Raw genomic sequence first — 24,153 nt, 5'->3', positions numbered from 1 at the left:
TTGGGCTTTCAAAAAATTGATTGATTTCCAAATGATTTGAAATATTTTTCCTGAGTAAGTGGTACACCGAGTCTCCGGCGTCGACCCTATAAGTATTCTAAACGGTGATTTGTTTAAAACTAAAATTGTTATGGATAGTATATTCTGAAACTACTATAGGTAGTAAACTGTATTGAAAACACTCTAGTTAGTGTATACTGAAAATTGTAGAGAAACTGAAAACTGTAGTGAGACTGCGATTTACGAAAACAAAAACAAACTCTGAATAATCGATACTATTTTACGTAAAACATTTTTTAATAAACACCGGAACTGTAATTGATTCATAAAATTGTTAATACAGATAAACATGATTAGACAATGAGCGCATGAGGTATCCGTGGATGAGGTACTAAAAGCCGAATTAGAGGTCGTAGAGGAGCTCGAACTGAGTCCTCTTCACTGAATGAGGTACTAAATTTGGATACAAGTGAGACACCAGTGTCGCCTGCTACTGAGACTGGGTCTTAAGATCGCATTGCTAGGGACGACCCATTATCCCAGGCTATGCTAAGGATTTTGGAAAGGGTCGTTAGGCCCAATACTGGATATAGGGGTTGAGGGTCGGTTACGAAACGATTTCGGTCCAGTGGAGATGAGCGCTTCAAGGGTGTCACTAGAGTTGTCCCTAATGTGGCCGAGTACTGGATTGAGGCCACAAAAAGGATCATGGATGACTTAGACTACACCTCAGAGTAGAAACTAAAGGGTGCAGTCTCACTGTTGAGGGATGAGGCTTATCAGTGGTGGCTCACTGTTTAGGAGGGCACTCAGCTCGAACGTCTGACCTGGGAGTTCTTTAAGATAGTCTTCTAGGGGAAATATGTGGGGCCCAGCTACGTACATGCCCGTAAGAGGGAATTCCTGAATTTGACTCACGGAGATCAATCAGTGGCCAAGTATGAGGCCGAGTTCCTGCGACTAAGCCGCTATGCGTGAGGTATGGTGGCCTCTGAGTATGAGCGATATATTTGTCTTGAGGATAAGCTCAGAGATAATTTGAGAGTCCTGATAACTCTGCAGAGGGAGTGTGACTTTTTTGCACTAGTGGAGAAGGCGAAGATCGCGATGGAGGTTAACTGTGCTAAGCGCCAGAACCGTGACCGCTAGAGGGGTAAGAACAAGAGGGATTTGAAGCCCTCGAGTTCTGTACAAAAGCCTAAGAAAAAGGCCAGAGTTGATGGGTCGGTTAGAGTTGGGCCCCCTATTACTATTACTGGACTGCAGCCATGTACTGATTGTGGTAGATGCCATCAACGCCAGTGTTGGAGAATGACTGGGGCGTGCTTGCGGTGTGGGTCATTGGAGCTCCATATTAGGGAGTGTCCACTGAAGGCCAATCAGATGCAAGCTCTGGGTACTAGAATGACACAGCCACAGAGGGTAGTACAGCAGCCACCGAGGGGCCGTGGACAGGCCAGAGGTTGTAATGGTATGGATCATGGGCAGAGAGCACCGGGGAGAGGTGTTGGGCAGGCTAAGGTGAAGCAGCCAGCCCTAGTTTATGCTACTCATTGCCAAGAGGATAGAGATGCTCCAGACGTCATCACGGGTACGTTCTTTATTCTTCATTTACCATATATTGCCTTGATAGACATAGGGTCTACTCACTCATACATAGCTAGCAATATATCTGGAAACTTGAGGATTTTAGTTGAGAGCACTACGAGTGAGGTTATGGTATTGAGCCTGTTAGGGTAATCTGTTAGAGTTAGTAAACTGTATAGGGACGTTCCTTTAGGGGTACAAGGGGCAATCTTCCTGGCTGATTTGATGGAGCTTCCATTTGGGGAGTTCAACCTAACTCTAGGGATAGACTGGTTGGTCAAGCATCGTGTTAGCTTGGACTATGCGACTAAAAGGGTCGTACTAAGGATCGAGGAGGATAAGGAGATAGTTATGGTTGAAGAAGCCGGAATTACTTATCATATGTGATCTTTTTGCTGGTGGCTGAGAAGATGGTTCGTAAGGGATGTGAGGCATTCTTGGCCTACGTAAGTGTTTCAAATTCAGGGGATTCTACAATTAAGGATATCAGAGCGGTGAAGGATTTTCTAGACATCTTTCCTGAGGAGCTACCGAGGTTACCTCTGAATCGCGAGTTGGAATTTGGGATTAACCTATTTCCAGGTACAGCTCTGGTGTGCATCGCTCCCTATCGAATGGCACCAAAGGTGCTTGTGGAGCTTAAGGCTTAGATTCAAGAGTTGTGTTATTGATTTTTGAGGTAGTTGGAAGGATTATCTGCCGCTAGTGGAGTTCGCCTATAATAATAGTCTCCAGTCTAGCATCTAGATGGCACCTTACAAGGCACTGTATGGCCATAAGTGTCGCACTCCTTTATGTTGGACTGAGTTGGGTGAGCGACGTGTTCTGGGTCCTGAGTTAGTATCAAAGACTAAGGATAAGGTTAGACTAATTCGGGATCGTCTGAAAGCGAAATCTGACAGATAGAAATCCTATACGGATCTAAAGCGTCGAGAGATTGAGTATACCGTGGGGGACTTTATGCTCCTCAATGTCTTGCCATGGAAGAAGATTCTGAAGTTTGGTCGTAAGGGCAAGTTAAGCCCTAGGTTTATTGGACCGTAGAGGATTCTGAAATGAGTGGGACTAATCGCTTATTAGTTGGAGCTGCCTCCAGAGTTGGATCAGATTCATGACGTGTTTCACATCTCTATGTTAAGGCGCTGCCGCTCTGATCCTACACATGTTGTTCCAATGAAGGAGATTGAGGTTAGGCCAGATTTGACCTTTGAGGAGGAGCCAGTTCAGATTCTAGATCGAGATGTAAAAGTTATGAGGAGGAAGTCTATTCCTCTGGTAATGGTTCTATAGTGTAATCATATCACCAAAGAGGCCACGTGGGAGCCTAAGGATACGATGTGTCAGTAGTATCCTCACCTATTCTGATCAGGTAAATTTTGATGAGGAAATTTTCTTTTAGGGGGTAGAATTGTAACGCCCCAAAATTTCTAATTTCGTTATTGTCAAAATATGACACAAACATCTATCAGCCTTAGTGATTATGTGTTCTGGGAGTGTTTGGGAGGTCCCAAGTTCAAGCCTTCGTTTGGGAAAATTTTGGTATTTTGAATGAACTAGGCCTTACTCTTGTTCAGTAGCCTTTTATTTGATTGTTGGTAAAAATATATCATAATAGGCTTGCTGGTTTGGTGGTTAAGCGGAGTGTTAGTGTATAAGAGGTCTTGTGTTCGAGTCCCTACGCAAGCAGGGGAATTAATTTTTGTTTAAGGTGTGTGGCATGGTGGAGTTCAAATTAAACCGGACTCTTGAGTAGTTGTGTTTTAGTGGGTTAATAGGGAGTGTTTTTAGGAGATAATTAGGGAGAAGTTATCAAAATAAGATTTTCTTCGTATCAGTTTTCTATTTTCTTTTCTCCTAACAAATTTTCTAACGTTAGACTTTTGTTTCTCTGCCATTTCTTCTCCCTTATTGTTCACTTTTGGTTTTTGTTCCCCTTTGGTCAAATCTTGTTTCTTCCCTTTCCCCTCTCTTTTCGTTTTCTTAATCAGTTCATCTCTTGCTCTATAGCCAAAATTCTCTTATCTTTTCCCTACTCTTTTTATTTTTGTACTTTTTGTAAGCCATCTCTTTGGGTGCAACTTTTGACTTCATTTGTTTCGGCAAGTGAAATTTTTCCCCTTAGTTATCATATTTCGATTAGGCAATTATCAAAGGGTTCATTTTACTCTCGTTTAGGTGCTGTTCAAAGGTTTTAAGCGGATATTCCAGTTTGTGGAGACAACTGGTTATCGGATTCGTTCTGGTAAGTTTTCAAATCATCGTTGGTTTAGTTTCTCAAGTTTTATGTTAGGGATATTTTGTTTGATTGATGAATCAAGTGATTAATTAAGGGATATATTGGTCAAATATAGGTTTTTGAAGGCTCGGGTTACTTTGCACCGCGAATCGATACCAGGTGTGTACTCGAAACGCAGAAAATGGGATTCAGCAAAAAGCCAAAATTGCTTTCTGTCGAGAAATAAGAGAAATAATAGAAAATGATAAAAAAAAATTATAGAGAAAGGGAATAAGGGTGTTATAAACTTGGAAATCAACATTTTGCACTAAAATAGTTTTGTATAGCAGCAATAGTCTAAATTTTAAAAATCATCAAAAATATTAGAAATTGAGTTAGAGGTTGAGTAAAATATGAAATTAAATTTTATTGAGTCTAGTTTTTCTTGGAAGAAACAGTGTAAGCAATGGAATTTTAAATTATGAGATACAATTAATTTTGTGAGACAAGGTCAGAATGATTTTTGGTTCCCCTGTTCTAACTTTGGAAAAACATCAAAAATTGTAAACAAAAATAATTAGGGGCTTAAATTTATATGGTTAAATTTTAATGAGTCTATTTTCAAGATAAACAAACAAAAGCGTCATCCAAATTCTATACTAAAAGATAAAATAATTTTTAGTACGGAGAGGTTGAAGCTATCAAATAGTAGAATAGGGATAAATTTGAAGATTTTACTATACTTATTTGATAAGCTATAAATTTTGAAAATTTTATGGTACAAAGGTATTTGAGTCTAGTTTCAAAAAAATCAAGTGGATCTTAATTTGGAATTCTTTAGCTCAAGATATAAATAATTTAGTGACAATGACTCAAGTAGACAGCTTTGAATGAACATATAAGTAAATAGTGAAAACATATATGAATATTTAGCTAGCATGGATTACATTAAAAATGAATCACGTAGCTAAGGCCAATTTGGGCTGTGTGGGTCACACAGGCATGCGAGCCCATTTTTTTGAAAAGTTGTCTAAGGTTGCACGGGTCGCCCAAGTCGACTGTAGACCTACTGAAGGGTCAGTAAGCCCTACTTAGACCCCTATATGAGTGATATATCTATCTGATTTCAGTACCGAGCATGAATTATGATATCTGAATGTATGTACTATAATTGCATAATAGCATGACATCTTTTGTTTGTTGCATTGCATCGGGGTGGGTTATTGTTATCTGGAGGAAGTGTCTAAAAGGCTATTAAGCCTGTTATCTGCCAGCTCTGCTGCAAATTTCTGATTATGTGCCACATTTCGGTACAGCATGGTGTGTAGGGATGGGTGGTTTGATTTAGTCCCCACATGATGTGTAGGGATGGACAGAGATGATATGTAGAGGCTGGTGGGTAGGATTCTGATTTTCTACTATTGCATATTGTATCTGAGGTGGGCCAATGCCCTAAATTATACCTGAGATTGTATCCAAATGGGCCAAGGCCCAAACTGGATCAGTAATGGGCTTAGGCCCCAGACTGTAATTGATTATTTTTTTATGTGTATCTGTATGTATGTTTTCTGTGGGGATTACACACTGAGTTTGCAAAAACTCACTCCTTTTTCTATTTAATTTGTACAGGTAATCCCTAGACTTAGGTAGATCAGTGCAGCGGAGGGCTCGACAGTGACCACCACTACTGAACTACTTTATTACAGCTTTTGATTTTATATTATCTTTGGGTATTTATTATTGTAATGTTGAGACTTTGGACTGTTTGGTTTAAATTGAGATTTTATACTATTTTTATGGATTTTTAAACTATAACTCAACAAAACACAGTTTTTTCTAAAAACTAAGATTTTTTATTTCGTAAAATAATTGATTTCAAAAGCTTCTGTTTAAAAGACATGTTTTAAGGCAAATCAACTAGTTCAAGTTTTTCCAAATTAAATAAAAGCTAATGAATTGGAACGGTTTTAACTTGTCAATTTCGATTTCAAACCCCATTTCATGTGACATCGCTAGATTTGGCCATAACGTTTAGGTCAAGTTTGGGGTGTTACACTTATGGCTAACTCTGATGAAGGGTAACTATGAAAAATCAAGGAATAATTGTATAAATATATATATATGGCGTACGGTCATAAAGAACTATAATGGGCAAAATAGTATTTGCCTAGATACACTTTTTGGTATTTAAGATGGATGGACTCCAATTTGAAAATAAGCGAAATAAAGATTTCATGTCAAATTACTATAAGTAATGAAATGAGACTCGTGGTTACGTAAAATGATTTTTAGGATATGCTTTCACATCATTAGCATAATACGCCCAATAACAACTGCGGTCTTGTGCCAGTTAATTTGTGAGGTAAGCTGGTTAGAAATTAACTAAACGTAAACTATGAAAAGTTAAAAGCTAAGAAAACAATTGAGTGGGTTTCTTGAAAGTGGCAGATTTTGGATAAGACAACTCAGTATGAATGTGACGTTTACCAAGTTCCAATAGAAACTTAGGTTAAGTTAAATGAGTACTTTGGTTTGGTTAAAGAGAGCTATCTTTTTCCCTCTTTTCTCCAAGGTATTAAGATCTAGAGCTAGAGGAAACAAGAAGTATTTTTTTTTTGTTTAAGCTAGATCAGAAATTTTGATATTTATTAAGTTATTTTTCACCATGTCAAGTGGTTGCTGCAATATCTTGTTGAGTGTAGGATTAGAGTCTAACTTGTCCATCGAAGCCATCAGGTGATTCCCTAAGTTGACTCTTGCATCTGTGATATTTATTCTAGAAACTTCAGTGAAAATAGATAAAACCATGAGATTCAAGCTAAGAAAGTATAATGTGATGATTTTGATGAGAAATTTACTAATTATGGACTTGTGTGTATAGATTGCATGAAATCTGATAGTCTAAGTGTGTAATAGGAATCTAAATATTAAAATGCATGTGTATGTGTCTGTTATGAATGAGTCAATATGAGTAATGAGTTTGTGTCTGCCTCTAGAGTCGTCTAAAAGAGTCCGTCGAGATTTTAAACACGATCCTCTAAAAAGAAAAGTCCATGGCACCATATCGTGTAAGATTGTAACTGGTAGGCTATGGCGTCATATGGAAAGACTATATCGTGTAAGACCATAACTAGTCTGTTATGGTATCATATGGAAAGAATTAAAGGTAGCTTATTACCTAATAAGGTTCTCTGTGCGACCCTAGGCCGTAAGGGGCAAACCTCATGCAAGGTGAGTTTAGGCAAATCTCTATCGTAAATATGCCAGAAAAAGGACGCATTTGCATCCAATACTGAAAGAAAAGAATTCCTTTATTGAAAATCTCTAAAAGGAAAGCCTTTTTGGTGAGTACTAAATCAAAAGGATGCTTTCATAGTAAATTTTTGAAAGGAAAGCCTTTATGGCAAGTACTGAAAGAAAAGGATGTTTTTGTCGCGAATATCTGAAAGGAAAGCTTTTTTGGTGAGTACTGAAAGAAAGGGATTCATTTGTGGCAAATATATGAAAGGAAAACCTTTGTTGGGTATCTAAAAGAAAAACCTCTATGGTGATTAATGAGAGGAAATGCCTTAGTGGCGCAATCTAAAAGGAAAGCTTTGGTTGCAACATTGAAAAGAACTGTTTTTAAGTCATAATATGAAAGGAAAGACTTTGTGGTGTACCATAAGAAGAGAAGTTTTTATGCCATAGTATGAAAGAAAAGCTGCTATGGCGAGTTTGAGAGAAATTGTATGTACGACAAAGTCTTAAGGTCAAATCTTGTAATGAGCCATAAAATAAATAGATATGGCACGACTAGTAGATTTATAAGAGTAATTAGTATGAATTCCATGATTTAGAATCAATGCACTTCGGTAAAGTAAAATACTAGATTGCTTCATGAGGATAATGGATTGAAAGGAGATAAAGGAGTTATAAGCTAACTTATGGAAGCGTAATTTCAATAAAGGATCTTAAATCAGGCAACTTGAATGAGTATTAAAAAACTATGGATAATCATTAAAGAGTTTCGATGAGACAAAAACCAGGGGTTAATGAATGCTAAAATGGCAACTTTTTTAGGCGAACAGATCTTTGACAAGGAATAAATAGAGTAATTAGGTGAGCATTTGCCAGAATATTTGGCGAACACAAAATATTGAGTCACTTAATATTGAAGGACTAAGGCTAGTAAGGGCAATGTTTGGCAAGGTAAGGAATGAAAGATCCATGAGTGTCTATGAACTATATGAATAGTTAAGGTTTAAAATAGGAACGTAAAAACAATAGTACTCTACCTAAATAGATTTCTAAAATAAGTCTGGTTAAGGAAGAACATGAGAAGGTGAAGTGATGAAAACGAGTATTAAATAAGGAAAGGGACAGATGTAAGGTATGATTTCATAGTAAGGCACAACACCACGATACAAAGAAGGAACCTAGAATGATATATGCCAGAGTTAAGTTGAAGAATAAGTATACGGAGGTTGAAAAAGGAAGTGTCAAATGTAATTCAGGTAAAGGATGTTTGCCACACTAAGTTCTTATAAACTTACTTTAGTATATTGTGTTTTCAAGTTAGCTAATATGAGTTTGCACCTGGAGAGACGATGCCAAGGTTGCGCCAAATGAGCGACAGGATGAGTTATTATGCATACAGAGTGAGTTAAGTGGCGTGAACAAGGGAACAAACCTATGATTGCAGATTAGCTTGTTCAGTACTTATGTTTGCATGGCATGGAAAAATAAAAAATATAAATAGCATTCTTATTTGTTTATTATTATTGCCATGCATCGAACTTGTAATCAGTTATAGTACATATCTAGATAATTCAATTCTAGGCGTAACTATGCAATAGTCATAAATAAAAATTTTCATCTAAGAACAAGAGTTTAAGTTACATTTGTATTAAGGCGTGACCCCCAATAATCAAGTTCGATTGATTGAATCAAGTTTAGGGTGTTACAGTTTACAGATTCTCCATAGCTCGTGTGAGCAATATCGAGTAAATGTTAATGTCCCTATGTACATCTCGTGTGAGAAAAGCTATCCTAAGTGTCTGAGGTTAATTTACTATAGTTCTCTAGGTGAAATTGAGTTATGAAATCGAATTAAGATGAAAGAGTATTTGAATAGAAATGTTAACCATGAATTGAATATGGCTATTGGTTAGTATGTTACTTATATATATGTGTTGATCATTATGTGATAATGTACTAACCAAGTTGGTTATGGCTTGGATTGTGTAAGGTGATAAGGAATTCCATGTTTGTATGTTATTTTAATTATTAAGATATGACATTTCAGGTATGTTGTGTTTAAATTCATACGAACTTACTAAGCTTTGAGTAAGCTTATCTTTGTTTCATTTTTCTTCCTTGTGATTATCGAAAATCGTGTTGTTGATTGGATCATTTTTGGAGCTCACACTATCCACAAATCCCTTTGATAGACTTTCAAACATTTTGGCCCGGTTATAAGTGGCATGTAAATAGGTGTTAATGGTTATGTAAATATATGTGGTTGAACCTTATGAATTCGCTATGTTGATGTGAATATAATTATAATGCATCAAAGTGTTGTTATTGCTTTGGTTGATTTGCATCAAGAATATACTTATACACATTTGATAGTTTTTGCATACCCTATTTGATGAACTTGACACTTTGAAATCATGTTAATCTGATGATAATTTAGGTAATGTTATGGTATATTTGATAGTAAATGGTTTAGTTAAGAGTTATTATATTGCGGTGCCAATTGTGGCATATTGGTTGGGCATTTAGGGTGATTTTATAAGTTGTGTTTTTGGGATGAAATATGGATGTTTTGAAGAGGTATTTATTGGTTGAAATGCGCACTATAGATCCCCTTAATGGCTGGCTTGAATTGTGCATTTCAAGACCCATTTATTCCCTACACGGTTTGACACACGGTCACGTGACAAGGCTAGTGACATTGCCATGTGCTCGTTAGAACATTAATATCATGAACACCACACAGTTATAGAATGTCACTGACCACCTCTAAACGTACCAATGCCCAGAGTAAAATCCCTGCACAAAAGATATTAAAGGTGGTATCCGTAAGTATACGGGTCAAGTTGTAATATAGTTACAATGGAGTAGGTAAGTACTCCGAGAATCGTACCCAAGGGAGACAAGCACTAAATTAATTCTAATCTAAACATAAATAGATTTAATTATTACTTTAGTTGGATTATATTACAAAGAATAAAAAGAAAGTTTTTGGTGATCTATACTAATAATAATAAAAGAAAGTAAGGAAATAAATAAACACGAGAAAGAAAAGAGTAAATATATCAAATTTGATCATGGGTTTTTAACTTGCTTCAGTAATCATAACCAACTGTCATTTTGAGTTTTCTTCTTCAATCAACTAGTCAATACCCCAACTGTCTTCTACTAAAATACTAAGTCAACAAGAACTACTTATCTCTCTACCTCAAAGTCCAGAGGTGTTCACGGATAGGCTATACCAAATTTGGGTTAATCCCCACCTTAATAAGTTCTAGGTTTGTCAGTCCTAGGGTTTAGGTTCTTCCTCTTTTGAACAAATTATCCAATGAGAAATCCCTATAAAACAGTTAATTAATCATACCTCCACTCGTTAATCCCCCACATGAGGATTAGAACCTCATGGATCTATTAAACAATATATACTTGATAGAAAGAATAAATATAAAGAACAATTCAAGTTAATAGAGTTTAGAAGAAGCCTAATTTGTATTAATCTTAAGCGCAAAATCCTCAGAGTTTAACAGTATCTCCCAAATCTGATTTCCCCCACAAAAGTAAATAACAAAAACAATAATAAAATTTAAAACATAACAAAAGAGAAAACTAATAGACTAAATTTAAAGAGAAATTATACACTATGAAAAGGTGTACATCAAATGTGTTAAATGAGCTTTAGGGTGGCCTTCCCCCTTAACCCTAGATTAGATGTCGTCCTTGTGCTTAACTTTTGATTGTGTAGACCAAAATGCCCCTGGTCGTAATTATTTCCCGTACAGAGGCAATGTCGCGACACACCACACCAGGCCTTGTGTCATAACATCGAGGGAAGTATGCTTATCTTCAAGGTGTCTTTAGGGCTATGTTACTACATCCTCAAGCTGTGTCACGACATTGAAGTCATTCTTGGAATTCTTCAATTCTGCTCCCTATGTTGTGACATCGAATGTTCCGTGTTGCAACGTAGTGACTAGTATCGAGTTAGCTAGAACGCCTTCTAATGGTCTCTTCCATGCGCACAAAGTATATTAGCTTACCTTTAGGCCTCATTCGGTCCCTAAGGTCAAAAAAGACTCAAATTTGACACTTTATTGAATTTAACTAAACTTACGAAAGCATAATTAAAACTTAACTAAAATGCTTGCATTTGAGCTCTTAAAGTGCGAAAACTAGTTTAATCTACTATATCGAATTATGGCAGATCAAACTCCCCCACACTTAATTCATTGCTTATCCTCAAGCAACATAAACAAAACTAGTTTAATAGCTTTGGAGCACATGAATAGGCATTCCATATTCACAATAATCTTGGAATGATATATAATATACTTACCACTTTTGACATCAAACACCTAAGTTCAGTATATTACAAAGCATACAAGCATTAAAGGTCTCAAATGTATGAGTCCATTAGTAAATTATACAAGTAATTTGATTATCCTAGCAGTGTACAAACAGTCATAATATGCAATTATTCAGTATGATTTCAAATTGTGACTAAGTCTACCTAGGTCATATAGGGCTTTTAGGCTTGTAACGTTCTGAGGCTTAGGACAGGTATGGAATTCAAAAATAGTAAGAATCAAAATGGTTTCAAGCACAAAAATAGCTTGGCACATCATATTGTCCCCTATTCTCCCCCTTATTGACCCTTTCCCACTCACCTTCTTGTTTCTCCATCTCTCACCTTCATTTTATTTTCTTTATAGGAAATCTCAATATTCTATAGTAACTACGGTTAGCTCACGAGTTTTTATACAATAATGATCGAGTTTTTCTATAGCTGTGAGCTTGTCACTTTTTTCTTTCATTTTTACGGTACCTCACTCACAATTTTTTTTACTTTTCACGTATTTTTTCTACTCATTAACTTTTCTTTTTGATTTATTTACTTTTTACACTTTTAAGCTAACCTATAATCACTATATTCTACTAATTTTTCCTATCGCTCTTGTTTTTACAAAACCACTATAATGTATCTACTTATCCCTCAATATGTAAGGCCAAACATGTATAATCATGCAGTTTAGGACCAAAGAAAAGGGTAAGAACAAATTATCGTTCTTAGCTCGGGTTTTGTATAGAGGTTCATCAAGAAGGGTTTTCTAGCTCAAAATAGGTACTAAAGATGAATAAATATGGTTAGCTTTTTTTCTTTGGGTGTATACCAAACAATGTCTTAGGTCATCCCTAAGTATCTCAACATTCACAAATTTAGTCAACCAAATAATCATAGATTTCAACAATTTATCATTCATACTAGCATGCTCGTTTCCTTATATTCTCTATATCATTTGGTACATTCGATTGCTTAATACTTATTTATAGTGTAAAATATAGAACTTAGTAGTCTAATAATCAAAAACTTAACATCACCTATTCTCATGTCAAATTTATTGTAAATACAATCAACCTATGCACATGCTCTTAACCAATCACTTTTATTTCTACAAGCTCAAGCATACAATTGACAAGAAAAAGCATAAAAATTTAAAATTACTTTTCTATGTTATCTTCCTACACTTAGATATCACATTGTCCTCAATGTGTAGCCCTTGAAAAAAATTAAGGAAAGAAGTTACCCAATTAATCGTGATAGTTTCGTAAGTTATTGGTGGGTACCTCCCCCATTGATCATTGATAGCTCAAAATCATTGTGTTTCTCCCATGTGGAGCTTCTATACAGAAAATTTAAACAAAAAACAACTACTAGTCTATTATCTACTCCTACTCCTAACAATTTTAAATAAATGAAAAATCATCAAAAAATAATACAATCTTTAAAAACAAAAACTAATAGTTCAGTCGTCCTCCTCAAAATCTATCACATCATCTTCCTCCCCCTCCTTGGCTCCTTCTTCTTCTTCACTCTCTTGTTTCTCTTCTTCTTGCCTTGGATGTGTCAGCCCAAACGTATCTGGCTTATAATTAGGTACCCTAATATTATTCTTCTATACGAATTCATGAAAGATCGGGCCTAACTCATGCATCCAATGTATCATCCAGTCTAACTTGGGATGACTGCTCTTACCAATTTCCTATTGAACAGTCAGTTTTTCTTTTGTTTGAGACAAAGCTGGAGTGGCCATCATCTCTTGCTGGCATTTCTTCCACTCTTTAATCTGTTTAGCCCACAACTCGGTGTACTATATATATAGAGTGTTGCCAATTATGCTTCGAGATGACTTTATTGATTGCTTCATAGACGCCATCGGAATGCTTGCTCTCTTATATAAGGCCGTCACTAAGTGAGGAAAGAAGACTCCCACTCTCTGGCCACTAACACATCGTTTCATATTTTGGTAAATCCACGTTTCGATGCGTATTTTTTTATGTAAAATAACGTAAAGAAAAATTGCTCGAAAATTATTGACATTAGAAACATTCAAAGCTAAAGCTATTCTAGTGCTCAAAACTTGGATCCATTCACCTATTTCCATTCACCCATTCCCTCTGTTAGGAAGTTTCTAATGTTATCCATATCTATGTCTCAGAAATATTCCAAATCTGTTTGTTCTATAAAATATTTTTCATAGAATGGAGCATTATAAAATTCACAATTAACCCAAGGGGTGATTCGTACATCTTTTCGTCGCACAGGAATTAATTCCTATGTACGACCTTCAGTTTTTCTAGACTCCTAGTCCCATAAAGATGCATAAATTCCTGAACTACAGGGACCACAGCAGAGTCTTTTGGGATCCTACAAAAATGTTTCTATCTATGATATCTAACTAAAGGTCACATCTCTTGACAGAGAACCATCGATGCTTCAAATCCCCTCTCTTGAATAATCGTTTTTCCTTGAAGTTCTAAAAAATGTTTTTCAACATTTGGAATTGAAAAATTGGAGGAGTTTAGAATCACTGAAGGTTCTGGCTTATTTGTTCTTCTAATCTTTCATTGAGGAATTTTGAAAATTGTTTATACTCAAAAAGTAATGAACTGGTAAGCAAAGTTTCTAATGGAATAGTAAAAATATGAGTTAGGAACTCTTAACCTTAAATGGAAATTCATCCAATTCCCTTGTGAAATCTTGTTTGTTCCATCTTCCAGTCCTTCCGCCGAATGAGTCTATTCTGAAAACAAAAGCTGCAAAACAAAGATCATGAGAAAAAAAAGAGATTTTTAGGTTTTAAAGATTTTATGGTTTTAGGAGTTTAGAGGATTTTGAAAGAATTAGAAGGAAATGAGGTTTTAAATAATGGTTAATAGTGTTTTGAAGTTTAAAAATAAATATTTTTAGGCTTAAAATCGAGTATAATTAGGGATTAATCTACCAGGTTGCGTGAATGGGTCGATTCAACCCTATAGAAAATTGTAGTGGTGTCACGACACAGGGGTTCCGTGTCATGAAATCCCTATCAATTTTTCATATTTGCGACGTCGAGGTTTGATGTCATGACACACTCTAGAATTTTGGATTTATGGGTATACTGGCTTCGGTGTTGTGACGCGCAAAGTCTATGTCACAACATCGAGATAATTTTCTCAATTTCATCGATTCTACCTTTGGTCTTGCGTCATGGAGTTTCCGTGTTGCAACATTGGCTCTGTTTTTACCCAAATTTCCAACTTATAGAATGTCATGGTTTTTATAGTACATAAATTTGATAGAAATTAGAATATAGACTACACAGTCAGTTAAATATACAATAATTTACAAAGATTTAAATATCAATTTAGGTAATCAAGTTTTACTGTCTGATTTATCCGACAGAACCATTAATTCATATAAGGACGATTCTTTGATTCTTTTAGTATTAGTCCGTTGCCTATCATGCCACTCCACCTTCATTTATTTATCTCTTTCCCTGAACCTATTCTTTTGTCCTGCATTAACATGCTCCTTTCTTTATCTTGGAGGATTATTTTCAGTATTACTAGGATTACCTGTGCCAATTTGCCTTTTTATATCTCCCATCATGCTCATTAATTGGCTCATTTCATCTTCGAGCTTAGTCAATGTTCTTGCTAAATTGGTGCACTCATATTGCACCTATTTTATGTCTATCCTCATTGACTGCATTTCCCATTCGATTTGATCCAGACGTTGACCACATATAGTATGGTCATTAAGGTTGGTCATTTCATGAGGTTTTTGCAAATAAGGAGATTGATAGTTAGTATTTTTATCTTGGTTCGAATTATTACCTCCTCCTTAATTTCCTCCCCATCTCAGGTTAAGGTTATCTCTCTGTCCAGGATTATAATTATTTGAATAATGGTTTTCACCCATATTCCCTATGTAGTTCACATCCTTGTTAGGATTATTAATGTAATGGAAAAGTGGTTTATCTCCTCCATAAATACATGGTGTACTATTTGAAGACTCAATGCGATTAAGTCTATCCACTAGTTGTTGGTATCTGTCATCCTCCTGGACAGCCTTTATTGTAGATGGCCTCTAGCCATATGTGTGTCATTTAGTTGGCCACTAGTAGGAGTTAATCACCATATTTTCTATTAATTCGTACGTAGGAATTTCTAAATCAACTTCTTAAAACACTCCCATGCTTCGTGAAAACTTTCTCCCTGTAATTGTTTGAACATAGATATTTCTCTTCTTAGCTAGACCGTTTTGCTAATAGGAAAGAACTTTTGTAGGAACTTTCCTACAAATTCATCCCATCTCGTGATTGATCCTGGTGCCTTCGAATCTAACCAAGAAAAGGCGTTATTGATTAATAAAAAGGGAAACAACCAAAGACGAATTGTGTCATCAGTGACCCCATTGTATTTGAAGGTATCACAAAGATGGATGAACCATTTTAAATGTTGACTTGGATCTTCTGTAATTCTTCCTCGAAACTGTAAATTATTTTAGACCACTTGGATCATAGTTGGCTTAATCTTGAAATTATTGGCCTTGACAGTTGGACTTGTTATATTTCCTTGAACCATATCCAAAATTAGTAGTGCATATTCCCTTAGAGTCCTCTCATTACGTGCCATATTTATATTTACGGGTAGTTGTGGTGGTGATGGTATTGGATCGTCTAAATTGTTATTGTTAGCCTTGTCGAACAGTGATTCTCAGGTGGTGGTAAATTCCCTCCAGTAGGTAACTAATTCTGCATTGACTATTGCTGCTGTTGTTGTTGCTTTCGACAGTTTCTTCAGATTATTTTTCCTAGATCTGTGATTAGCTCTATGGGTGTTCCCCTACTACAAGTCATACACTAAACTTAAAAAGACAAGATTAGTAGAAAATAAGAAAAATAAATTCATAATTATAATCTAAAAATTTCCTAATTATTCTATTAATATGCAAAAATTAAAATCAATATAGTGACGTTGCCTCCTCGTCAACGGCGCCAACAAATTAACCGCCTCCGGACGTACCAACGTCCTGAGTAAAAATCTTACACAAAAGATATTAAAGGTGGCATATGCAACTATACAAGTCAGGTTGTAATATAGTTACAACAGAGTAGGTAAGTACAATGAGGATCGTACCCAAGGGACTTGAGCACTAAATTAATTCTAATCTAAACATAAATAGATCTAATTAGTAATTTAGTTGAATTATATTACAAAGAATAAAAAGAAAGTTTTTGGTGATCTATACTAATAATAATAAAAGAAAGTAAGGAAATAAATAAACACGAGAAATCAAAGAGTAAAATATATCAAATCTAATCATGGATGATTAGCTTGCTTCAGTAATCATAACCAACTATCGTTTTGGGTTTTCTTCTTCAACTAACTAGTCAATACCCCAACAAGGCCTGCTGATCTTCTACTAAAATTCTGAGTCAGTAAGAACTATTTACCTTTCGACCTCACAGTCCAGACCGGTTCAGGGTTAAGGTGTTTACGGATAAGCCATACCAAATTTAGGTTAATCTGTACCTTAATAACTTCCTTGGGTTGTCTAGCCTAGGGTTTAGGTTTTTCCTCTCCTGAACAGCTAATCCACTAAGAAATCCCTATAGAATAGTTAATTACTCATACATCCACTCGTTAATCCCCAACAGAAGGATTAGTTCCTCATAGATCTAATTAAAAATATAAACTTGATAGAAAAAATAAACATAAAGAACAATTCAAGAGAATACATTTTACAAGAAACTTGATTTGTATTAATCTTAAGCGTGAAATCGTCATTGAGTTTAATAGTATCTCCCAAATCTGATTTGCCCCACAAAAGTAAATAATAAAAATGAAAATAAAATCTAAAACCTAAAACCTAATAAAAGAGAAAAAAAAACTAAAGACTAAATCTAAAAAGAAAATTATACACTACAAAAAGGTGTACATTACATGTATTAAATGAGCCTATTTATAGACTTTAGGTTGGTTTTCATCCTTAACCCTAGATTACTTGTCTTCCTCGTGCTTAACATTTGATTGTAAGGACTAAAATGCCCCTAGCTCGTAATTTTTTCCCATACAGAGGTGATGTCGCAATACACCAGGTCTTGTGTCGCGACATCAAGGGCAGTATACTTATCTTCAAGGTGTCTTCAGGGGTACGTCACTAAATCCTGAAGCTATGTTGTGACATTGATGGCAATCTTGGAATTCTTCTATTTTGCTCCTTATGTTGCGGCATCGAATGCTTCGTGTTTCAACATAGTGAGCAGTATCGAGTTAGAATGCCTTCTAATGGTTCCTGCATGCTCACAAAGTATATTAGCTCACCCTTAGGTCTCATTCAACCTCTAAGGCTAATAAAAGACTCAAATTACACACTATATTGAATTTACCTAAACTTACGAAAACATAATTAAAACTTAACTAAAATGCTTGCGTTCGAGCTCTTGAAGTGCAAAAACTAGCTTAATCTACTATGCCCAATTACAGGAAGTCAGTCATATGGGCTGACCACACGCTTGTGTGGAGTTGTTCATATGGTCATTAAATTTTGCACTCAATCTCAGTTTCTTACACGGTTTAGGCACACAATCGTGTGACTTTAAGTTGAAATTTTTGCATTTAGGTCCACATGACTTCAATTAGTTAGACGGCCTAGCTACACAGCCATGTGACTCCCTTCCACATGGTTTCAGTTTTTCACATAGCCTAGCCACAAGGTCGAGTGACCCCTTTTTCTTGAAATTTTGCTATTTTTTGTTAAGTTTTCAATTAAGTCCCATTTGATTCCAGGTTGGTTTGAAAGTTTTCATAAGCTCGTTTGAGACTTGCCTTTGTTTATAAATCATGTTATGCTCTGGTTATAGATTGTTTATTGCTTAATTGAATGTTTAAAGTTGAAATTGTATGTGGTATGCTTTGTTAATTATTGCAACATCCTATAGCTCAGGTTCGATGACCGGACCAATTGAGGGGTGTTACATATCTCTTTTAAGGAAATATCCTAAGTGGAATCTAATACCTAACTTAGGGTCGAAAAATTTTCACGCCATTACAAGAGACCATTGATAGAGGCTGTAAGTATTATTTAGGGACTTTCTCCCACTTTGTCTTGTAGAAAACATGGAAGGTTTTTATTTTCGATTTTAATTATGAATAATTAAAATGTCATGAAAAGTACATTTGACATTCTTTTCCTAAACTATATGCCATGTTAATCATATATATGCATGAACATAATTTATAGTCAATTCAAATATCATCATGTTGTTAAAGAAAATCATAAAGTTAAATTACTCTCACTAGTCAAACTTTTCATTATTCCATCCTAGAAAAAAAGATAGTAAAATTTACAATTATTACCCCAATGCATTCTTTGGGTCTTCTGGGTGAAAGCTAAATATCTTGGTTTTTAGGTTTCCTAAAACTTTGAGAAAATCATCGAAGGAATCTACTATAACAGCCCAATTTCGGTGAAACTGTGGTTTTGGGACCACAAATCTGACCCAAAAATAAAACTTATTTTTATTTTATTATATGGTCCGTATTATGATAGACATGTCGTGTGAAATTTTGATGCGAAAATTTTATCGATGAAGTGTTTAATTATGAGAAGGACTAAATCGCATAAAATGTGAAAGTTGAATTCTAGTAGCTATAAGGATTAAATAGCTATAGAATTCCAAACTAGAGGTCCTTATATGGTAATTAGACCATTAAAGAAAGTATGTAGATATTTTGGTATGACTCATCTATGGAAAAATAAAAAAATGCTAAGGACTAAATTGGAAAGATGAAAAGTTATTAAATGACAATTTAATTAAATGAAAAAGAAAACAATTTCATATAATCTTCCCCAAATATTTCTATGGAAACCCCAAGAGAGAGGAAGAAGACTCATCAAGCCTATTTGGGTACGTAATCAAGCCCGATTTTTAGTAATTTTTATATTTTTGAAATTGGGATTGTAACACCCCGAATTTGGGCCTAGAAGTATTGGGCCTTGAGTGGGGGTCCGTAAGGAGGTTGTATATAGGTATTTAATTGTGCAATGAAATGAAACAATTAAATGTTTGCTATTAGTGGTTAATGGCTTTGAGAAGTGTTGGAGAAATCTTGGGTTCAAACTTGGGCTTTAGCAAAATTTTGGTATTAAGTGAAAAAAAACACGGATGCTTGGATGAGGGTTTTAAATTATTGTGTTAAATAAATGACACAAGGAAGCTTGTAGTCTAGTGGTTGTGGTGTCATTAAGGTTGTATGGGAGCACGGGTTCAAGCCTTGGCTCTTGCAATTTATTTTGTTTTTTTTAAAGGGAACACGGACTTTGGCCTTTAGACCTTATAATTAATTGGGGATAAAATATGACACAAAAAGCCTTGTGGCTTAGTGGCAAGTAGCGTGTGGAGCATTTAAGGAGAGGCATAGGTTGAATCCCATGGCAAGCAAAGAGCATTTATTTTGCTAATGTGACAGCAACGATTGGTGTTGAATTTAAACTCTAATGTTGGAGGGATCCCACATCGGGAAGCTAACATAAGAGTGGATACAAAGCTGGCTTTAAATAGAGGGAACCATGAGGAGAATAAAGGCACCTTTCTTGGCTGATCCCTTTCGCTGTATGGCGTGCTCGTTTGGGTTGGGCGTCGGCTAAGAGTGCTCGGGCGTGGATTAACTCCAGGTCTCCTATCAGTGTGTATTTTCTCGCCACTCTAGCTGTAGGATGGCTAATTCGGGCCACGATGGGTCGAAAGGGGTCATGTGGGCCTAATGGGCCTACAAGCCCAATTGGATAAGTTGTTTGATTGTGTAGTAAATATTGGGCTAGGCTAGGTGAATCTAATATTTGTGGCTAGGTTTGGGCTAAAAGGGCCACACTGAGCGTGTGGGCCCATTTGGGTAGAGAATAGGCTTTAGGCCCATTCGTATTGTTATCCATGTTTAGAATACTTTAGTTTACCAATTCTTGAAATGCCTCGACTTGTAAAATTACCAAAGTACTCCGATTTACGTAATTACTGTTTTACCCTCGGTTTATAGAATTCTTGTTTTACCTCGATTTGTAAAATTACCGTTTTACCCTCGATTTATAGAATTACCATTTTACCTCGATTTGTAAAATTACCGTTTTACCCTCGATTTCTGAATTACCGCTTTACCCTCGGTTCTGTAATTACTATTTTACCCTCGATTCTGAATTACCATTTTACCCTCAATTTACAGAATTATTGTTTTACCCTTGATTTACAGAATTACTATTTTACCCTCGATTTATAAAATTATCGTTTTACCCTCGATTTGTAAAATTACCGTTTTACTCTCGATTTACAGAATTACCGTTTTACCCTCGGTTCTGAATTACTATTTTACCCTCGATTTATAAAATTACCGTTTTACCCTTAATTTACATAATTACCATTTTACCCCGATTTACATAATTATCGTTTTACCACGGATTTCTGAATTACTGCTTTTACCCTCGATTCTGAATTACCATTTTACCCTCGATTTATAGAATTCTTGTTTTACCCTTGATTTACGAAATTCTTGTTTTACCCTCGATTTACAAAATTACTAAAATACCCTTGGGTTGTGAAATTACCGCAATACCCTCAATTTGTAAAACTACCAAAATACCTGTATGGTAAAATGATGAATATGCCCTTATGTTCGTATGGTGATGTGCTTAGGATTTACATATATTGATATTGGAATAGTTAAGTTTGAGTGACGGTGGTGGTTATCGTAGGTGATTGATTATGGAAGCGTTTCAACTTCAACCCGTAACGGTGTGTACTAACCCTCGTAATAGCTTAGATTAATATTTCTTTGAAAAGCCGAAAGCTTCATATTTTAGTGATTTGGGAATTAATATTTAGATCTATTTTCACGCACGTTTAAGTTGGATTCTAGCGGATATGGGGTAGGAAGGTATTTGGAACGTTCTTCAATGAGTAGATCTCTTGGTAAGTATTGAACCTTCTTTCCATTTGTATCTTGTGGTTTAAGAAAAGTGAAAACCCTCGTCGACTAAGGCTAAAAGGGTTTTGGTGTTATTTGGTTTGTTGGTGCTAGTGAGGATTAAAGGCTACCGATCGAGGAGTGTGTGAAAAGCTTGGATCATCGGAGTGACTAAATCTAGTCATCAACTTGGTAAAGGTATGAACCCAAGGGCCATTGGGGATGGTGGCGAATGTGTAAGTGATGATAATAGGTAGTTTTCGATTTGGTTTAATATTAACATGGTCTAATCTATAAGTGGTTGATTATAGGAGAAATCGCATAGGAGATCTCGTCAAGGAATATCGCAAATCAGGTGTGTAACGAACCCTTTTTCATAGCTTAAAGCGATAAATGCTGAAAAGCGAAATGCCAAAACTCTAGCATTTCGAGGACTTGTGAACAATTAACGCTCATTAGTCGATTAGATTCGTTGAGATGATGATCGGGAAGGTTGGAAAAGGTAAGAGCGTGATTCTTGGCATTCACGGTAAGTTGGGCCTCGAAGGGCTGAAACAGGGCCCGATGGGCATTCGGGCCCATTTGAGTAAAATTGGTAGAATATGGAAACTTGTTAAATTGCATAGAGACCGATAAAACCGTTATGGAATATAGGTGAATAGGACTAGATGACAAAATCACTAAGTAGGGCCATTAGGGTTTTAGGCCCAATAACTCAATTTCGCTAAAAATGGGCGAATCCTTGTTTGTACCCATGAATTGTTAGTAAAGTTAATGAACATGGGAACCCTAATTTTGGTAAAATTACAAGATTACCCTTATAACATGAAAATGACCGTTTGCCCCTAGGTAAAAATGTATTATACCCCTAGGGTTTATGTATGATCTTAATGCATGGGATTTTGATAAACATGATATGTATGATATGCACATGACATGTATGATATGCACATGATATGTATGATATGCACATGAGATGTTCATAAATGCATTGGGTTGGGAATTTATATGGATGGAGGAAGTGCAAAGGGCTTATGCCCGATTATTAAAGGGCTTATGCCCGATTATCAAAAGGGCTTATGCCCTGATTATCAAAAGGGCTTATGCCTGATTATTAAAGGGCTTATGCCCCGATTATTAAAGGGCTTATGCCCGATTATTAAAAGGGCTTTTGCCCTGATTATTAAAAGAGGCTAGGCCTCGGTTATATGATAAAGCTATCTTGCCGGTGAGAGAGTTATGGCGGGGTGGGTCGAGTTAATCCCCACATGGTGTGTTGGTTGGTGCGGGTGGAGAGTAGCGGATGGTGGGTTGAGTAGCCTCCCCAAATGGGTTGCATTCTTTCATTTGACATTACATGTGTTATAAAAATAGGCCTATGGTCCATACCGTTTACAGTAAAGGCTTCGGCCCAGTAATATGAAACTTGAAAAGGCTTCGGCCCAGTGTTATGAAATATGAAATATGAAAAGGGCTATGGCCCAGTATATGTTTGAGATTGGATTTGGGCTTAGACCCAACAGGCAGTTATTGTTTTGGGCTCTGAAAGGGGCTTGTTGCACACTGAGTTTCCAAACTCACCCCCTTTCCTTAACCTTGCAGGTGAGCCTTGATATGGGGACTTGGGCCGGAGGGGATTTAGAGTGGCCATGGTGATCGTCTTTGGGCTTTTAAATAAGCATTGGTTTTCATTAAATTTCCTTTATTATTTATTTTTGGTTTGTAATAAGGCCATTTTTAACTTTTCTTTCATTTCTTTTCGGGATTATTTTATTTTCAATAACTTTAAAATTGGTTGATAATTATTCAAAAGGGGCTAGACTTAGGACGTGATTTCAAAACAATATTTGATTTCAAAATATCACAACACCACGATTAATCGATTTATCAAAGACGTCCACTTAAACAAACTTAAACTCAATATAACAAAGTGTGGCTATGGTTGTGGGCATGTCTAGGATTGGATCCAATCAAAGAGCTTGGTACTTAAGTAGCCTTCATGGCTCACCTCCTCTGTCTCGGATACCTACCTGGTGCCCAGCTTCCATACACTTTGTTAACTCAACAAAATATATGGTTTTAAGACACTAAAACGGAACGTGGGTTTTCAACTCCAATGTGGCACGTCAGATTCGGCCATAACGTCTGGGCCGGGTTTGGGGTGTTACAGGGATAGTCTAATCTATGTATTTTGGGGATTAATTTGAAAAGTTATCAAAGCATGAAATTTGGGTCATGGATGAATATGCTGGAAATATGAAATTTATGGCAGAAAATGCAAGGTTGTTGATAGATAAACAACTTTTACAAAGCAATTTTTGATGGAAACTTGATTTAGGGAATAAAATGAAAGGTGATAAAACCGATGGAAAATTCTAAAATTTGTGAAATGTATGTGCTGTAAATGTAGTATATAAATTTCAATTACGCTTGGAAGATTTTATTTTCCGAGCTTAGGGATGAAATGAGAATTTATGAAAAAGTTAGGGGCAAAATGGTTATTTTTCCTAGGATAAAAATTAACTCCACTTGAATGTGAAATATAGTGAATTAATGTTAAATTTACTCATATAGATCCGAATAGACCAAATTCGGAGTTAAAACGAGGAAAAAGTCAAATTAGTAGATTTTTCGTACACGAACAATTGTCGAGGTAATTCGTGTAACTAAATTGTGTTTATTTACATGCTTGCATTGATTGTGTTTATGTAAATTGTATAAATTTCATAAATATGTAAACTTATTACATATCCGATCAAGCCCGATAAATAAAAATGTTAAATTAAATGATAATGCCCGATAGATGATAAAGGATAAATGATGAAAATGTTTCT

General features: G+C 35.8%; 1 long non-coding RNA gene across 1 annotated transcript; it reads left to right on the top strand.

The window, feature by feature from the left end:
- Positions 1–21,625: 21,625 nt before the first annotated feature.
- Positions 21,626–23,131, top strand: LOC128286638 (uncharacterized). The gene is made up of 2 exons (XR_008277256.1): positions 21,626–21,674; positions 22,922–23,131. It is a non-coding gene; the product is annotated as an uncharacterized LOC128286638 (long non-coding RNA).
- Positions 23,132–24,153: the final 1,022 nt, after the last annotated feature.

This window comes from Gossypium arboreum, chromosome 13 (genome assembly GCF_025698485.1).
Source record: "Gossypium arboreum isolate Shixiya-1 chromosome 13, ASM2569848v2, whole genome shotgun sequence".
NCBI lineage: Eukaryota > Viridiplantae > Streptophyta > Magnoliopsida > Malvales > Malvaceae > Gossypium > Gossypium arboreum.
Note: the sequence above shows the minus strand (reverse complement) of the source record. Positions and strands in the feature narration are given on the sequence as shown.